The 20,469-nt window shown below is 38.8% G+C and overlaps 1 protein-coding gene across 1 annotated transcript in view; it reads left to right on the forward strand.

Moving 5' to 3' along the window:
- The first annotated feature begins 1,321 nt into the window (after positions 1 to 1,321).
- The window catches only part of LOC5566932, a 190,202-nt gene continuing 171,054 nt past the window's right edge, over positions 1,322 to 20,469 (forward strand). The window contains exon 1 of the mRNA XM_001651296.3: positions 1,322 to 1,418. The gene's annotated coding sequence lies outside the window, so the exon portion shown is untranslated. The remainder of the gene's footprint in view (positions 1,419 to 20,469) is intronic.

The raw sequence follows: 20,469 nt of genomic DNA on the forward strand, positions 1-20,469 counted from the left end.
ACGTTCAAGGTACAAAAGGCCCCTAATCGCGACGAGAAGCAGAACAAGTCCGCCAAAACCCGTGCCAGGAAGTTGTACCTCAACATGCTGACGAAAGTTGAATGCTGCATCATGGGCGACGAAACATATGTGAAGGCCGACTTCAAACAGATCCCCGACAACCTGTTTTTTACGGCCAAGGATAAGTTCAGCGTTCCGGAGCATGTCCGAATTTGCGAAGAAATTCCTGGTTTGGCAAGCCATCTGCACGTGCGGGAAGCGGAATGCACCTTTCGTGACCCAGGACACGATGAACGGACAGGTGTACATGAAAGAGTGCCTCCAGAAGCGGCTGCTTCATCTCCTGAAGGCCCACAACGTCCCAACAATCTACTGGCCGGATTTGGTCTCATGCCACTACTCCAAGGACGTGCTGAAGTGGTATGCGGAAAATATGGTCAATTTCGTGCCGAAAATAAGTAGATGAAAAAAAAAATTAGTACTATACCATTTAATTCCACTAGTTTGTATCCTTTGACAGATACGCGTATTTCGACCTCAACTGAAAGGCCGTCTTCAGTGTCGTATACTAGACTCGACTTCCTAGTACAGTTTTCCGGTTACTTATAGGTATTCCACTAAATAGCTTGAAGATTAATTGTTATCAATCTATGATAGAATTATCGTTATCCAAAAATAACGAGTCTAGATATATTGTACATCGCATCGATAAAATAGAGCCGATGAAATCGATTTTATCGAAGATAGCGATATTTTTGCAGTCCTAGTAAACGATTAACATGTTCAATTATTGAAACAATTACATTTATGAATTATATGATTCTTCCGTGGAATCAACGATTCACCCGATCCATGTTTTCCTATGCTTCATTCATCGTACCCTACGCGAGTGTGCATACATAATGAAAGGCACTTGTGGGAAAATCATCTCATCTCTTGGAGTATCATCGTTCTGAGCTTTTCTCGGTGTTACGCGAATGTGTGATTATGACTGAACGCTCGTTGTAGACCAAGTAAGTAGGTAATGCTTGAGTTGAAAAAGCCCCTCCATTCAAGATGGCGCTATAGCTCAAACGATAAACGTTGGTGTGATTTTGATTTCATTATGCAGCAAGTGGTTTGCCGAGACCAAGACCGAGACATCGCGTCGTTTACTTGGCAAACAAAGACCCGCCGTTTCGTGACCCAATTCCATAGACTACTGGGACGAATAATTACTCATTAATCTGGCGTTTCTATTGTGCTTTGCCTAGTAAAACATCCGTGCTGCAGCAAGCTTAAATTATGTTTTTTTTTCTTTTCTACTTGTAGCTTCCGTTTACTGCTGGAAGACTGAACAGAGTGTGGATCGATGGATGGCTTCCAATTTCCGGTGGTCACGTTGCCGAAATGAGAATCTGTAGCCTTTTTCGGGGTGGGTAAGTGATTTATCTTAATTGTTGAACTTTGTTCTTTGACCAGAGCCGAAAATAATTCAGCGTCTGAGATTCATCTTATGCATCAGCATAAGAATAGGGATGTTGAAGTGGATAAAATGTAATATCCTCTTGGTGTAGTTTAAGTTTGAAGCTCAGACTTACAAGGATTTACATTGTTAAACTCGAAGAAAAAAACAATTACTCCTTGCTATAAAAAATGCGGGTTCTTCTTTTTTGTCATAACATTTTCACATGGACAGAGCCTGCTTCTCAGTTTAGTGTTCTCATGAGCATTTCCACAGTTATTAACTGAGAGCTTTTTTTGCCAAAGTTGCCATTTTTGCATTCGTATACCGTGTGGCAGGTACGATGATACTCTATGCCCAGGGAAGTCAAGAAAATTTCCATTGCGAAAAGATTCTGGACCAACCGGGAATCGAACCCAGACACCTTCAGCATGGCTTTTTTATGTAACCGCGGACTCTAACGGTAGGTATTTCACTCATTGATTGTCTTCAAAACCTTGTCAAATATAGACAATTTTTGGTATTCAATTTATTACTGCAGTCAAACTGCATTGTGCTTAGTATCAGCACTTTATTTATTAAATTATATTCACTAAATGAAAAAAAAACAAGGCCAAAACAGAGTTGCTCGCTGTCACTATCAATGCATAAAATTTGCTGATTTGTACCGTTTGGGACAGAAATCCGTACATCTAAGCACTAAGCCAAATAAAAGCCTCTGTTAATAATATTTGGATATGTAATAGGCAATCGATCAGTCTTTACTCTATAACTTACACATCCCTTATCACAATAGAAACCTTAAGTTGAATAAAATCACTTGTCTTGGATCAAAATCCGTACACTCTAAAAAGGTCGAATCAACACCCGTACACGTGTGATTCGAAATCCGTACATCTCCCCAAATTTCAAATTAAATACTAAAGACGTAATTTAAAAAAAAGGCACGTTAATGCTTCCAGTGGACGATTTGCCCTTTGAAGGAAGCACCACACAAGACAACGGACTAGCATGCAACGCCCAGTGTCACAGTCAAAATAGGGCGTCTGTACCAATGATAGAGGCAATAGTAACGGGGTGAGAATTAAAAAATCGCCAAAAAATAACGGAAGCTTGTTGTTCGCATCTTAATACTTCATTCGAAAGCTTTTCTATTCTATTTCACGTAAAAAATAATCTTAGAATGATAAAATCTTTGAATATTTCAAAAAATCATTTCCACCATTACTGGAACATGTTCCTATGCACAATTCCGGTTTTCTGATCCGTTATGAAAATTGTTACAGCTTCTGGGCGTACCGATTTGTTACCGCATATCTGACGGTGATTTTAGAAATATTAAAAATATTTGCAGCTTCCAGGAATGATTTGACATTGCTTCAAAACCTTTTTATTTAATTACCAGCGTTATATTTGAGCTTAATATTATTATATGTTTTGGCTGAAACGTGAAGAAATATTTAAAAGTTTTGCCTTGTACGGATTAAGATTTAATTTGGAATTATATAATCCGTACAGTACAATAATCGTCCAAAATTGTTTTTATACTCTTCAGACACATCATTTACTCCATCGGAATTCTAAATACCTACTATTCGGAGACGATCAAAATAAGACCAAAATTTCACTATTATTGTGTTCGGACCAAATTTTTGACGGTTTGGTTTGCAAGTGTCGTATTTTCGACATAGGCGATAACTTGACATCAAAATTTACTGTTCAATGTTCCATGTCACGGTTGTCTATCGACACACCGGTCCGTCGCACGTTTCACAATCAACAAACATAGGAGAAGTTATTCAAAACGCATATAATTTTTCCCGCATTGCATAAGGGACCAATTTCAATCAGTGTTTCCAGTCATGTTAATTCCAAGATGTAGCAGCTTTTCATCAGTTTGCAGTCGTCAAATCCGGATCACTCTCACCCACTGTATCGAAACAATCATACGTCGGATAGAGCTGCTTTCTGTCTACTACCCAACTGCAACCGGTCACAGTGACAATTCAGTAGTAAAATCTGGATCATACTCACATCAGAGCTAGATAGACAAGGCATAATATGTGGGTCACACACATCATTCGCATTGCAGGTAACTAACTTCTGTTGGTTTTAATTGCATTTCGCCTAGTTTTGCGGTCAACAAATCTGACTCACCTTACCAGATAAAACTAGCTGAAGTTGCATCTATTCTGATTTGAAGGCAGTAAACTTGGATGGTTCTCACCTTTAGTGCACATAAACAAAGTACTGATGATTCCCAGATATGTATATAAACTTGTTTCTTTTGGCAGAACTTGTTTGTCTGTTTTATGTTCCAGAGATACAAAACTGAGAAATATGATCATAATTTTCCATTTTGCAGTTATTAAGTTATATCATTAATATGTCTATTTTTATTGTTATGATATGTTTTTATTTCGTTCTATATCTAGATAGGTCCTTGATATTCTTTCATTCTTAAGGAAAATATGCTGACTTGAAACTTTGAAATCTCGAGCAAATTGATTTTCAATTGGACTAGTGAGACGCTGGCTGCTTGATTTTTTCGCTTAAAGTTTATCTTTTGTTTTCTCTCTCAACTCCAAAATCGGCTTTTTAAGGATCAAAATTTTAGGAAGTTTCCAAAAATTTCAAAGGTTTCTGTCAACTTAGGAGCCGTCAATGAACCCTAGCAGCTCTATTTAGCACGAGACATGAAAAATGAACTGTCGCTCGATATGTATTGGAGTTCAATTTCAATTGTCCCTAATTATAGGTTCCCTCGGGGACATCTGGTAGTCCCGGAAGTAGTCACTGTAGTCAACTATCCATTTTGAGTCTACAGTTGCCCTATTTACGACAAGACATGAAGAATGAGCCGTCGCATGATATGCTTTGGTGTCAAAATCGAAATGTCCCCTATGCAAGGTTCCCCCGGGGCACTGGGCGGCGCCATGAGTGGCCAAATCTGTACAAGACTCATTTTCAACTTATAATAGGGTATTTTATGATAAGCTAGGGAGAAAACAATATTGCGCGACATATTTTGAGTGAATAAATTGTTTGATCCCAATTCGGATCCACTACCGGCACCGATTCCGGGGAAATGGCCATATATTGGTTGTTTCTGGACCAATATTAATACTTGGCGCACCAATCGCTTCAGAATTAGATCTTCATGTGTAGTAAAATTTTGATTTTTTAGCCGAGACCTTTGCTAAAAACACGTCATAATTTTACTGCATAAGACATGCTCCCGGAAATCTGGATTATCACCGGTATCCGGTGGTCATAGTTCATCTCCGTGGATGCACCTCAAAACTAGATTAGTTGACCCGTCCATTACTTCTTAAAGAATTGAAATCGGTCAATTTTTGTCAAAGTTACAGCATTCCAAAGTTGGCCCAATTTTTGCCTGTCCCAGTTATTTTGACAACCCCCTGTATATCAAATATTCCATCATTTGCGATACTTTAAAAATGGGGAGGGTACAAAAAAGGGGGGAGGGCTCCCTGCAAATCTTATTACAACTCTTCATATTGTATTTAAAGTTGAAAACATTATATGGCACATGAATTCCCCTGTCCTGAATATAAAACACTGTGTCGGTTTATTGATTAGATTAGATTTTTAAATAAAAAATGCAAAAAGTTCAAGTATATTTTAAAAATGACCTGGATCAGACAAGAACATTCTGAAAACGCCTTTTTTTTAATACTTTCAAGCCCGGGGTGTCCGGTCTCTGTGCATTCATATCGACTTTTTTTGTCGAACAGTGTTATAGAGTTGAAAAATGTGTTTATTAAAATTTAGTGTGTATTTTTCTACAAATACAAGTTCGTGACTGTGATTAAGTATGTATGTTAAAGAAGTATTGATATTTTGTGTTTCGTTCAATACAATCAACTTAAAAACTATTATAGTTAAAAATGGCTTAATATTTTGACACAAGTTTGTTCAGCAAAATTGTTGGTAGTACCTAAAAAGTCAACTGTGGGGTATTTTTTTTATTTTCAACGGTTATAGTTTTCCTGATAATGTTGATTGTTCCACTTTGTTTGAACTTTTGCCCCATCCTTCTCTATTTACTAATGTGTCATATTTTTATTTTTATCCCACTGTTTTTTTCGCTCATTATTTTTTTTTGTTCTAGTGGACAAACACACTTAAATCGGAATGCCGAACTCAGATGTGCAAACCTCAGTTAAAATTTCAATAGTCGCGCTGCTGTACTTTGTACAACACTGATGAAAAAACCTCGCTTTTCGTTCACAACGGCAGCGAGGTTGCTCTGACGGTGGCGAACCACGCGACGACTGGAAGGTTAATGTTTGTTTGTTGACATCTCAGCAAAAGTGACGTTTGATGTCAGCAGCTCCTACAAGTGCTGCTATAAACAAACATGATTTTTTGTTGACATATCAGCTAAAACTCAGTTGCTAATCGCTCGTCTGTGCGAATTTCAGCAAAAGAATGAAAAATATTCGAGCTCAACTGAGTGTGAAGGTTTGAAAACGGTCTTCGACAAAGTTGTAGCTGGCGAATTTATCGAACAGTATCAACAGAGCTCATGTACAAACACTATGACCAATTGCATGAATTGCTTGATTTTCTCATAGTAATTCCCATACAAACTTTGAAGGGCTTGTGCAGTCTCAGTTTTCATCCAAATGAACTCAAATTTTGGGAAGACACTCAGAATTTGATCTAGAAATGAAAGAGCGGTGTGGAGCGAAAACGGCCTTATATTAAGCAAGTAAAATAGCACTTTATCAAAACGATATTCTTGATAGGGCTGCAGATAGATTGGAACTGTGTGTTGGTCACTGAAAAAAATTAATGCGTGGGCAATTACTACGTGATCACTCATTCTACAGTGATTATGATCTAGAGTGCGATGTCGCATCACTGCTGTTGGTTAACAGATCAAAGAATAGAAATATTAGTAGTAGATTTTAAAATTGATTTGACACCTTGAGGACCGGTAGGGGAAGGGGTGGTAAAATGAACACCTTAAGGAAATCATCTTGTTTCTGATAGAAAAACGAGGAATTTGTGTAGTTCTATTGCATAGCATTTAAAATAGGGATAGGGGGACGGACCTGGTGTAGTGGTTAGAACACACGCCTCTCACGCCGAGGACCTGGGTTCGAATCCCATCCCCGAGATAGTCACTAAAAATTTCAGTGACGACTTCCTTCGGAAGGGAGGTAAAGCCGTTGGTCCCGAGATGAACTAGCCCACACACTTAAACGGTTTCGCCGAGAACCCAACAGCTGATATCTCGGTAATAATTTGACGATTCTCGGTAAAACTTTTACCGAGATCTCGGTAAACGTTTACCGAATCTCGGTAACGTTCCCCGAGATCTCGGCAAAAAATTCGGATTGCCGAAATCTCGGTAAAATAAGTACCAAGATTCGGCATTAAAAATTACCGAATTCTCAGCTGTTGGGTTCTCGGCGAAAAATTTTACTGAGGTCGGTGAAATAATTTAAGTGTGCAGGGCTAAAAATCTCGTTAATAAAGATAGAAAAAAAATGAAAATAGGGATGTAATCTATAGCAGCGACATGGATTCAGACTAAAATAGCTAAATATTCCCATATTTTCATCGCTATCAAAAAGCGAGGCAAATGTTCATGTTACCTGCTTTTTTTACTGTGGGTAAAATCAACAGCAGTTGGTGGTAAATGAACACCACGCAAAAAAACGTGAGCAAAGCAAATATTTCTGAAAATTTTCATTGTCCCACCGAAAATACATCCATTAATGATTGTAACCCATTCAAAAAGAATTATAAAGGTATCAGATTTGACATCATATCATAACGATGTACACCTCACTGAAAAACCTGAAGCCTTCCGAGCTTAAAGTTACGTCAGTTCTTATTTTCAAACGTGGTTTTCTAAAATCTTAGTTTTTGTTGATATTTTCACTTCAATTGACCTCCGTTTTAACTCCAACACTCAGATTTATGCTCTAAATAGTCGAGCGTGATAAAAATTCATCGAAATTTGTTTTTTTCTCGATAAAAGGAATGGTTTTCATTTTACCACCCCTGTTCATTTTACCACCACTTCCCCTGCTCAAGCTGTCACCTCGTGGCAAACTAGATATTGGTAACACGAACAGTAGCGACATTAGCATTCTTAGGTTAATGCTTCTACTGATCAAAGTGATATTGATAGCTCGCAACTGATATGACTGGTATGGACCAGTGCACGAGTTCACTATCTGACATTTGAGCGGTGCCGTATTATTTATGTGACCATGACAACGAGTGAATTCGGCACCGCTCAAACGTCAAATTCGTGAACTCGTGCAATGGTCAATTGTGCAACTCTTGTGACATAAACATTGAAAAATGAAGTAGAAATCATCCCAGGAGCAGGTATTTTAACATGGGCTAAATTTACACATTTGATGTATTGGTCCAGAAAACCTCGCTTTTGTGCAAATCGCAATCAGTTTCGTGTTACTTCGTTTAATCGTGCATGCTAACAATAGTTTCTAAATGATGCCAGTGATATAAGCTCTGATTTGATTCTGCTTAAGGTAAAAAGGTGTAATACGCCCCCCCTTAAGGAAAAACTGCTCTATCGCAGTAGCAAATGCATCATTTCTAAAGTTTCCTATGTCAATGTGTTGCTTATAAAGTTGGCCATGCTCTGCACATAACTCTCTCTTTCCAGGTTGCTTCAAAAAAGTGTACAAGATGTTTTTTTGTAAACGGTCCCAATGTTTACGTTTCAAAACAACCCGGGCAATATGCCCCTCTCATAGAAAAAAGTTCCACAGCGTTGTAGAAATGTTTCCAAGGAGAATTCCACCACCTGCTAATCTTAAAAGGGTCCATTAGCAGTCGTCTTCCGGTAAAAGTTTTTGTATTAAGTACAACAGTAAAGGAAGGGCTTCATTTACGGCAAGGCTTGCTTATCGGACGCATAATTTTACACCAAAAACCTGATTTTCGATATTTTTAGAATTTCTATTGATTGTTTATACTTCTCAAAGAACATATATGTGCAACATCATTTTTTCGCAAATATTTAAGATATGTGACCATAAATACGTGCAAAAGAAGCCTCAATCCCGTGAAAATGAAGAGGGGCATATTGCCCCGTTGGGGCGTATTACACCGAGTTACCCTACATGTGTCGTCCAATTACCAATTCATAAAGGTTAGAATGAATTATTGACTGCTGGAATGCTTTCGTGTTGAAGTAGGACCATTCCAAGATACATCATACATGGCTAGCATATGCGGGCTGGCTGCCAGGAGACAAATAACCATGATTCAGTATACGTTTATACCGCGAAGTTGATGAGATTGAGAAGGCGTAATGTAGAGCGATTCTCATTATGTATATGCTTGCCGTGGGGAATACCTCCGGATATCACTCATCCAGTTCGTTAATATAGATAGCGGCAAAGATGGCGATACAGCAGCGATTGATTAGACTTGCGTCAGCCAAGCCACCGCATGAAATTGATTTCATACCGCAGAACGAACAGAAATAGTAATTGCGGTTTTTATTATTTGCCTTTGCCATTCAATCCAATTTGATAAGTAACTTCAGAATCTGATATGTGATCATCAAATGCAGAAGCCATTCCGCAATTACAAATTGTTCGCGGGCAAATTAAACAATCTCGCTTGAGATCGTATATTATTCCAGTGTCATGCTCTCATGAACGTTACTTATTATCAAAACAGTGCACACACTGCCGGTGCATTCCCAGCTGGCTTACACTGGTGTTATGCCATCCAGACTGTGGCAAGTCATCCACACCGAGCCACAGTAGCCCGAAGGTGAAGAAAAGTGAAAATAGTGTAGAGCACATACAAAATGTTGACGGAAAAATGTAAAAACTAATCAAAATCAATGATACACACTTAAATAGACACTCTGAGTTCGGTAAACTTTTATACCGTTTCGAATCGGTGATCTCATAAAATACAAATTGTTCGGTAATTAGCTGCCTGTTTGCCGAAAACTGTAAAGAATATTGCTGATTTTCGGTAATTTTTTCTAGATTTACCGTATTCGGTAATTAATTAATTTCACCGAAGAATCAGCAAATAAGCCTAAAGGGGTCATGCACAAATGATGTCACGCTTTAAGGGGGGGGGGGTGTCAAGCCAAGCGTCACAACCCTTACAAAATTTTCGGAGGACTCATAGAAAAAGCGTGACAAAGGGGGGGGGGGGTCGAAAAAGTTGAAATTTAGCGTGACATAATTTGTGTACCATCCCAAATACTGATGTCGGTAAAACAGAAAGCTGAAATTTCGGTAAACGGAGCCGTTCATTACCAAATTCGGTAATGTAGCAGTAAGAAACGTCAAATTCGCCATGATCGTTTTTTTTCAACTGGCTTTGTAGATTGATGTGAGATCAACCAATTTCAGGTGATAAGTATTATTAGAGTACAAACACAAATTGGAATAAGAGCTAGAACTAAGCGAGGAGAGGTTGTAGAGATCTTCGGTAAGAAATACAAATTTCTCGTTTTTTAAATTCATGTATTGGTGCTGTTGTCTTTTGTCGCAGGAATGGACTAGGTTCACGCCGAAACCAGAGCTTCTTGGTTATTCCAAATACACTGCAGGATCCGGACCCACTCTCTGAACAACCAAACTATCCACTTGGAAGCTTCACATCAGTCGGCAATGCAAAGAACTGTGATGACCCACCGTGATGTGTTTTTTTTTTGTGTTGATTGGACAAAGGAGCATCAACAGGATCAAATGTGTCTGATCAAAATCAATACCATCGAGTTCTAGATGAAAAATAAATACTCCACTTTCAAAGCTCAATTATGTGATCAGTTTATAATATCAAAATTGTGCATTTTACTGTAATATCACAGATTTTTCAGTGGCCAGGAGCCTAGTTTAAATTTACAGATCTCCGGTAAACTGGATTACAATGCAGGCTCATTTGCTTCAGTAAATTTTACTGATGAATCGGTGATTTTGACAGTTGTTTTTGCTCATCCAAATTACCGATTGATTGGTATAATTCTTGTTTACCGAACGCATTACCGATCGTTCAGCTGTTGAGATTTCGGTAAATAATTTACCGAAGTCGGTAATTTTTTCTTAGTGTGTACAGTCATTCATGTCATCGTGCAAAAGTAAGAGTTCTCTGAGCCGCACGCAAATATTTTTTGTCAATAATTCTGCCATTTCTGAACCGATTGGAATAGTTTCTTTATTATTATTATTATTGTATAATCCAACGGATCGTCTTAGATCTAATTGAATATTAACCTATGATACAAACATAAATACATTTTTGCTACAGTTGAACCATTGATCTACACTAGACAACATACATATATTAGCAAAGTTAACTAGAGTTCAATACGTTTGAGCATCAACGAACCAAAGGTTGCCATGTATTCAGTTCGCGAAATTCTCGAAAGTGAATTCCTATTGGCCATGTTGAGGAACGCATTGCACGATCTCGGAAAATAGGGTCAATTCCGACCTTGAAAGAAACGAATGGCAGCAGTGACGTATCCTTCCAATCGGGGACCAATTTCTTAATCACAAAACCATCATCAACGCCCAGAGACTCTGCAACCATTGCATGAATTTCGTCTTCAGTAACATCATTTTTGATCCTCGTGAAGAAAATCCAAAACCTTCCATTTGCATTTGAGGCCGAACTACGCATTGCATTTCGATCATCTGTTTTGCGGCAGCCATGTGAAAGCTTGTACGGAGAAGCAGGTGAAGAGTGTGCAATGGGCTGATCAACGACAGACTGATTAGACTCACAGAGGCGAGAGACAGTGAACTCAGCTAGAGTTTTATTTATTGCATCGATCTGCTTCTTCATGTGTGCAATATCATTTCTCACATCAGGTGAAGTCGGTGGCGCCAAGCGATCCTCACTACAAACGGATGGACTTGGTGTTTGCTTTTGGAACTTACTCTGCATCTCATCACTATAACGTATTTCTCGCAACAGACACATATTCAAAACATATGAGGATTGAGAATACAACTTTTTTTTTTCATTGGTAGACAAACCAACACATTTGGTGTGGTACGCACTGGCACAAAAACCTTCACATGCGATTACTTCTTCCCCAGCAACTGTTGCAGTCGAGCAGCTCTTGCAGACCATTTCAATGGATTGATGGCAATACAGGACTATCGATGTATGCGGTTGTACGGCAAATATGGTAGATTTCTTTCCAACTCTAAACACAGGTATTTCGATGGAAATCACAGCTGGATAACTCGATGTACATCTGATAAGCATACGTTATCATTTGAAAGAAATGTTGGACACCGTTGTGAGAATAAAACAGTCAAATGCACCACAATATGAATAAAAATTCGATCGCGAATTTGCAAAGCAACCACTCACGGACAACAAGACTTTAAAAATAAATGTTTACCAGTTTAATTTCACAGAATCTTCGTGTTTTATGAAAATTCTGGCGAACCCAATTTTTTTCCCGATACACCATACTGAGGTTGTAGGACAAAAGGTCGAAGGACAGAAGGTCGAATGACAAAAGGTCGAAGGACAAAAGGTCGAATGGACAAAAGGTCGAATGGACAAAGGTCGAATGGACAAAAGGTCGAATGGACGAAAGGTTCAAATTGTACCGTTGAAAGGATTATCGTACATTCAGTTGCTAACATTTTAATCACAAATTCCTCCCTTCTCATCTGAAGTTTTTCCTTCTTTTAGATAATAGCTGTTCTTCAGGACTATCGTTTGAAGCAATAATTTGTATTAATGCTATTATTGTCCAAACAAAAGATTCATTTTTTGAATGTGGGTTATTATTATATTGATACTCCAAAGCATGAAGCTAATAATAATTTTAGCTTTTTATGTGATACATTTTCAATAGAGATTTGTCCTTTTTTGAAACATTGGCTGTTCTTTTGGTGTTATACATTATAGTGGTTTTATACTGTTGTAGACACTTGTTTTGACGGTTATTATTATAATCGACCAAGCAAAGCCATGCTGAAGGTGTCTGGGCTCAATTCCCGGTCGGTCCAGGATCTTTTCGTAATGGAAATTTCCTTGATTTCCCTGGGCATAGAGTATCATCGTACCTGCCACACGATATACGAATGCAAAAATGGCAACTTTGGCAAAGAAAGCTCTCAGTTAATAACTGTGGAAATGCTCATAAGAACACTACGCTGAGTAGCTGGCTCTGTCCCAGTGGGGACGTTAATGCCAAGAAGAAGAAGAAGATAATCGACTGTTCTTCATAGATTTCACTTTTACATCTTGCCTGTTTTTTTTTTTTCAATTGAAATGTTGCCTTCTGATAAATATCGCTTGTTCTTCATGCTTTACAAAGTTTATAAGCATTTCAATTGCATTTCTAACAAAGGATCTTCTTATGAAGTTTTGCTGTATTAGGGCTATGCATTAGAGTTTTATCTGACTGTTGGTTTCAACTGATTTAAATTAGCATCAGGAAAAAATAATCATTTTCTTTCTGGAATTAGGTCCCAACTAGGGTAGAGTCTGCTTCTCAGCTACACTAGCATTTACTGAGAGCTTTTCTGATAATTTGATCATTTTTGCATTTGTGCATCATGCTTTTTATTAGGAGATGATCTGTAACCCGAACCGATGCAACACTTTATCATATGCAGAAGAAAAAGCCAAGGCAAACTGCTTCTCCTAGCCGTCTTGAACATTGTAACAGGGAGCCAGCCTCCGCAGAGCGAACCCTCTGCTCTGCAGTCAATGAGTTGACTCATTGGCTCAATGGCTGCACGCCATAGGTGCTATAATTCCAGTATAATCTGAATGACAGCCTCGGCATCCCAACACATAGCACATCGAGTGCCATGCACCTCGCTGCACTTAGAGTTACATAATTACCAGGAGAACATAATAGTAGTTTACGGAACAAGTTGCAGAATGATGATTTTTACAGCACGAGTCGTACATTTATCCAACGAGGCTTGCCGAGTAGGATAATTACGACGAGTGCTGTAAGAATCGAGTTCTGCAACGAGTTACGTACAATATTTTTTGCAATTTCGTAGAAGACCACTTGAGGGTATCAGAAGTTATATCGGAATGCATTCACCATCATTTTACAATTTCTGAAAAAATGTTGTGTAAGGTGATGATGACTGCATACTTCAGTACAGGAAAGTAGGCCGTTTCATGACAGATTGGCGTGATGAAAAAGCGCCTATTATGATGAGAAATTTCAAAAATGAACTAACGAGTCTCCAACCAAACCGCCTTTCAACGCATCAGAATCGTAGTGTGCTGCGCTAGGTTCACAAAAATTCTGAAAGCACGCGCTAGGGTAGATTCAACACATGCGCTGCTCGGTGCTACGCTCGCCATCGGTATCCAAGTTGTAAAACAACTGCTCAGTAACGATGAGTCTCTACAGCTATTTTTACCTTATTATACAGGTGTCTAGATTGTCTACATGGTACGCTCGAAGACGCGCGATCCGGAAGCTACAATTTCGATTCTCGTTTCAAAATTTTGTCTTCACATCAATTATTGTGCTGTTTTTGAACAACGTATGTGACGAAGCGCATGAGACGCATTGAGAAATTACCCTAAAAAAAGCAAGGAACACCAACATAGGTCTCAAAATGTACAGTGAAAGCATGAAAGGAATGTGGCTCTTGTACATAAGGCTACAGCACGCACACAGTAACTCTGGATGCACTACGACCTGAAAAGTTTTACAAAATTTCACCCCGAAAATATCGTTGACCAGCTGAAATTGAACCTCCCTCAGTATGGTCTTTCTGAAAATATGCACGTTTTCTTCGCGTCTATTTTAGCTGTAGCACTGATGATAATTTGCTTTTTTATCTTTTTTATCTATAGCCTTTGTCCTTCCTTAATTGTTATCCATTCGACCTTTTTCGTAATTCGACCTTTTTTCCATTCGACCTTTTTTCCATTCGACCTTTTTTCCATTCGACCTTTTTTCCATTCGACCTTTCGTCTATTCGACCTTTCGTCCATTCGACCTTTTTTGTCATTCGACCTTTTGTCCATTTGACCTTTTGTCCATTCGACCTTTTGTCCATTCGACCTTTTGTCCATTCGACCTTTTGTCCCCTTCGACCTTTTGTCCATTCGACCTTCTGTCATTCGACATTTTGTCATTCGAACCTTTTGTCATAGATTCCATACTGAGGGAAATATGCTCTCTTGAACCAGTTCTACCAAATGAACCAAAAAATTAGATTTTTTTAGCAACTATTCCCATGAAATTGCCTCCATCATAATGCAATTTGGATTTTTGAACGCTTCGAATGAGATTTAGTCTTTCGGCTAACATTTCTTTGCGGTACGGCTACTGTGCGAATAGTAATAACAATAAAACTAATAAAGCTTCATTTCGCAGCGATGCCGAGCGCACTGCACTTCCGACCGACTTTTCGGAAGTGCTTATAAACTCTCAGAAATATTTTTCCTGCACGTACGTACGTATCTTACGCTCACGCTACACTGTTACAAGTCACTCCATGGAATGGAGTTCCCGACAAACACACACACTGACCTACATTCCTCCCATATACCTAGAAGGGAGAACCAGAGCGAACAGAAATTCCCCGGAGAAGATCATCATCAGCAGCAGCATTGTCCTCGTAAATGTAGACTTGGAATGCCATCATCTCCACAATACCACACCGAGAGCCGAAAGCGTAGCAGCGTAGGGTAGAGACTACTATAGCTTCTCCAGAACACTGAATTGCAATATGGACCATCGTTTTCCGTTTTTGAATTAGCTTTAAAGCTTTGCTGCACTAGATTCCGAGAATAATGACAACCAACCGTAGCAATAAAGGCCATGAAACGATGCCATATGGCTTCATTTTGATCCTTTGAAATATGTGCACTAGGGCAATTCAAATTTTAAAAATGTTTGAAAATCCAATCTCCCATATGCTCCTTACCATCCTTACCATAAAAATAGTGTTCTGTGAAATTTTCAGCTTTCTAGGTGGTGATTTAAAGGTGGCCCAAAGACAATATAGGTTTATATGGAAATTACTATGGAGAAATTTAGAGAAATGTTCCAAACACTCAAGTACTGTAATGTAAGTAGAAACTTATCATCCCGTATGGAAAACTCATTCTTCAAACCTTCATGAAGGATGTTGCTGAAGAAACAAATCCCTTTTGAGCTAATTTTGTTTTAGATTTTTGTACATGTTTGCAGGGCTATAATCCCATATTAAGCTAAATAATAGCAAACAAACTCATGGATATCTCTTCTGCTATCGTTCGCATTGAATTTCTCTCTTCAGCAAATTTCTTCATTATGGTTTGAAGAACGGGTTTTCAATATGGGATAATAAGTTTGTATTAACATAACAGAACTACCGTGTTTGGAACATATCTCAAAATTTCTCCATAGTAATTTCCATACAAACCTATATCGTCTTTGGGCCACCTTTAAATCACCACCTAGAAAGCTGAAAATTTCACAGAACACTATTTTTATGGTAAGGACGGTAAGAAGCATATGGGAGATTGGATTTTCAAACATTTTTAAATTTTGAACCGCCCTAATGTGCACCGGCCCTTGAACAATGATGAGAATTGTTTTCTGGGAGCGGTACATTATGGTGCTTTATGGAGGTCCTGCACTTTAACGGCATGCATGATAATCATACAGTGTACACATAATAAACAATAGGACTCAATTCAGAATTAGAATTTGAAATATTTTTATCGTGAGGATGCACAGGTTAACACGTGGGAATCGTGAGTTATCAAATTAAACACACATTTTATTGATTACTTCACATCAACAGTGAATCATAAATTCAGTTTTGCTTTCTTGTAAATCCAGGTGCACCGAAAGGTTCACTTCTAAAATGAACTTCGGATAGACGGCACAGAGAAAAGTCGCATGTATCAATTGACTCTACTATTGGTACTCTTACTACTTTTGTTAACCCAAAATCGTATAAGATAGCGAATAAGTGCACGAAAGTGAAGGCGATGATAAACGTGCATGCGCCATAAGGCTACATGCAAAATTTACGTACCGTCAAACGGGGTATCTTGCAACAGGGGTGAAACTTGCACCACTTCGACATGTAACCGAATAGTCGTTTCGTTCAGCATTGAGTTGAATTATTATGATTTATTCCGCCGTTTATTGACCTTAGGTTTACAACAGAAGATTTTGACAAGGGTTTGGGTATCGTTTCTTTTTTGGTGAGTTTGCTGGAGGTGAAAATCACATTAAAATTTGGATTGTACAAAACTAATCTTGAAAAACGTTCTTCGTACCACACAAACGGTAGAAATATGTCATTCGAGGCAATTGCTATCAGTTACAGTACTTAGTAGTGTACGAATTGACAACATAAAAGTTTTGATAATTTTTTGCTTAAACACTATAAAAATTCAAAAACGTTTTTGATTACCCTTGAGGGGTAACTTGCAACAGCAATTTTGATCTCAATTGTTTGATATTTCCTGCCGTTTGTCATCGAAAACACATGAAAAGGCAAAATTGAACATATATTTGTACAGTAACATTAAAATGTTTGTACCTCAATCAAATCAATACACTGTTTGTATTAATTTTTGAAAAATTTAAATAAATCGTACTATTATTAGATTTAGTCTTATGTTTTTATGAAAATAAAGAATAATTTAGAAAATCTGCAAAAAAATTCACTTACAGATCAGTCATTGGGAACTCTCTGCATGAAATATGATGAAAGTTATGTCAAACCAATTTTACATATCAATATGTTATACGTTGCTTTGATTTAAATATGTCTAAAAAATAGGTTATGTGAAGTAAAGCCTAAAATACCATTGTATTTGTAAAAAAAGTTACATTAAAACGTTTTGATGGCTTTCCAATAACTGTCAAGACTTATAATATGCTAGAATTTTCCAGTGTGCACACCGTATGCAATGCCAATGAAACTTTCAATCAAATTGATTCAATACTCATAATACAATCGATAATAATTAGTTTTCTAAGAGAAAAGCAGCATGTTTCTGATAATTGTCATGCTTTTACTGTAGACACTTATTATATGACCATAATAACACAATATAGGATAAAGTTTTAATAGTGTACTTCAGGTACCATTGTGTATTGCAAGTTACCCCACATCAGGGGTAGCATTAAAAATGCATATTTTTCGTCTCTCCTGATTCCAGAAAACTAAATACTGATACAATTAATACCGCGTGGTATTCTTTACGTAACGATTAGGGTACCATATGGTTTTTGTCTCATCTGAATCTTCAATTTTTTTGTCCATATAGCTTTGAAGTTGAAAATTGTTGCAAGTTACCCCGTTTGACAGTATATAGCCTCCATCGCAAGTAACAATTTTAATTTTACGAATTACTTCCAGAGTGCTTTAAATAAACGCCCATAAAACTATGGTCAAGGCACTGTTGTCGTCATCGCATCCCCCAAAACCTTTTGTAGATTAGAACATGACTAGTTGGCCCACTCTGAATGAGGCTATTAAGTGTATAATTATGTCACACAAATAAAGCAAAATAGCATTTATGGTAGCTATTTTGAGGCCACCTGTTCTAGATGAATGTCACTTCATCTTGAAAATGATTTTATCATAACGTCGATCTTTCCGGATTTATCCCAACGTAAACAAAACAAAATAGAATTGAAAACACGGCTGTGATATTTTATTTCGTAGTGCTTTTTATTTAAAGTGATTTATAAGGAATTTCATTTATTTAGTTAACATATACACAGATAACACTGAATCAACAATTTCACGCCACAATACTCGGTTCGTGGCCGCATCTCTCCATCCTCGGTTCTGCCCCACGCTCGCCAAATCGATACGCACTTGATCCGCCCACCTAGCTAGCTGCGCTCCACGCCTTCTTGTACCAACCGGATCCGAAGCGAATACCATCTTTGCAGGGTTGCTGTCCGGCATTCTTGCAACATGCCCTGCCCATCGTATCCTCCCAGCTTTGGCCACTTTCTGGATACTGGGTTCGCCGTAGAGTTGGGCGAGCTCGTGGTTCATCCTTCGCCGCCACACACCGTTCTCCTGCACACCGCCGAAGATCGTCCTAAGCACCCGACGTTCGAAGACTCCAAGTGCTTGTAGGTCCTCCTCCAGCATCGTCCACGTTTCATGCCCGTAGAGGACTACAGGCCTTATGAGCGTTTTGTACATGGTACAGGCGTGAATCTTTTTTGACCGCAGCTTCTTCTGGAGGCCATAGTAGGCCCGACTTCCACTGATGATGCGCCTCCGTATTTCACGGCTAACGTTATTGTCAGCCGTCAGCAAGGATCCAAGGTAGACGAACTCGTCGACCACCTCGAACGTATCCCCGTCTATCGTAACACTGCTACCTAGGCAAGCCCTGTCGTACTCGGCCCCACCAGCTAGCATGTACTTTGTCTTGGCCGCATTCACCACCAGTCCAACTTTTGCTGCCTCGCGTTTCAGGCGGGTGTACAGGTCTGCCACCTTTCCAAATGTTCGGCCGACGATGTCCATATCATCCGCGAAGCAAACAAATTGACTGGATCTCGTTAACGCAATATTGAACAACAGGCACGAAAGTCCATCACCTTGTCGTAGTCCCCGGTGGGATCCAAACGAACTGGAGTGTTCGCCTGAAACCTTCACACAATTTTGCACACCTTCCATCGTCGCTCTTATCAGTCTCTTGAGCTTTCCGGGAAAGCTGTTCTCGTCCATGATTTTCCATAGCTCTACGCGGTCGATACTGTCGTATGCCGCCTTGAAATCGATGAAAAGGTGATGCGTTGGGACCTGGTATTCACGACATTTTTGGAGGATTTGCCGTACAGTAAAGATCTGGTCCGTTGTCGATCGGCCGTTAACGAAGCCGGCTTGATAACTTCCCACGAACTCGTTTACTACAGGTGACAGACGACGGAAGATGATCTGGGATAATACTTTGTGATCGCTCGAAAGTTCTCACAATCTAACTTGTCGCCTTTCTTGTAGATGGGCAGATTACCCCTTCCTTCCACTCCTCCGGTAGCTGTTCTGTTTCCCAGATTGTGCCTATCAGCCGGTGCAGCCGGTGGCCAGGCTCTCCGGACCCATCTTTATGAGTTCAGCTCCGATACCATCCTTACCAGCAGCTTTATTGTTCTTGAGCTGGTGAATGGCATCCTTAACCTCCCTCAAAGTGGGGGCTGGTTGGTTTCCATCTTCCGCAGTACTGACGAAGGCATTTCCTTCGTTGTCCCGTCCTAAGGATATAGTTCCCAAATATTTAGTGCCGAGTGAGATTTACTGTGAAATGTTATGAGAAAGAAGTAAATTTGCCTTATTTGAAAGTGGAATATTTCTAGTTATTTAGCATTTGCTAAAATAAACCGCTTTATTTTCTTGGTTTGTTTGGGCAGTAATTGTGCTTTAAATTATATTTAGTCAGTTAAATCATCACACCATAGCATCTGATGAGCGAATTCATGGAGATAATATGATTTAAAAAGTGAAATTATAGCAACCTGAGTGAAAGTAATATGGCGGAACCATAATTGATAGATTTTCATCGACAAATGCTGTTTTGCCATCATAAATACACAAATAAGGGCGCACTATTATGGTTCGGTATTTGTAGATGTAAAACTGCTTCAAAAAATGCTGATTGAAGGTGATTCAGTTTTTTTTCGCTTCTTAGGGGCTGTCCATTAATTACGTAAGGGTTTATGGGGGGAGGGGGGGTTTGAAAAATCCCGAAAATTGCCTTACGTAATAAATGGATTGCCCCTTATGGTAACCAAGCAGCATTCAACAAAGTTTGCATTTTGGGTATGCTTTTATGAAGAATGTACCGTAATCCGGGGTAACATTGATCAGTTTTTAGGAAATTTCTTAAATAATTTATTCAAAAATGCAAATGTTCTGAGTTTTATATTTTTAAAACCAGTACTGTCACCCATAGCTCGTGACTATATACTGTATTTTGTTTTTTGGAAGATCTAAGCATGTTTACAAAAATGTTTTATGTGATTTTTTCATTTAGCTGATATGGGGTAACATTGA

This window comes from Aedes aegypti, chromosome 3 (genome assembly GCF_002204515.2).
Source record: "Aedes aegypti strain LVP_AGWG chromosome 3, AaegL5.0 Primary Assembly, whole genome shotgun sequence".
Taxonomy (NCBI): Eukaryota; Metazoa; Arthropoda; class Insecta; order Diptera; family Culicidae; genus Aedes; species Aedes aegypti.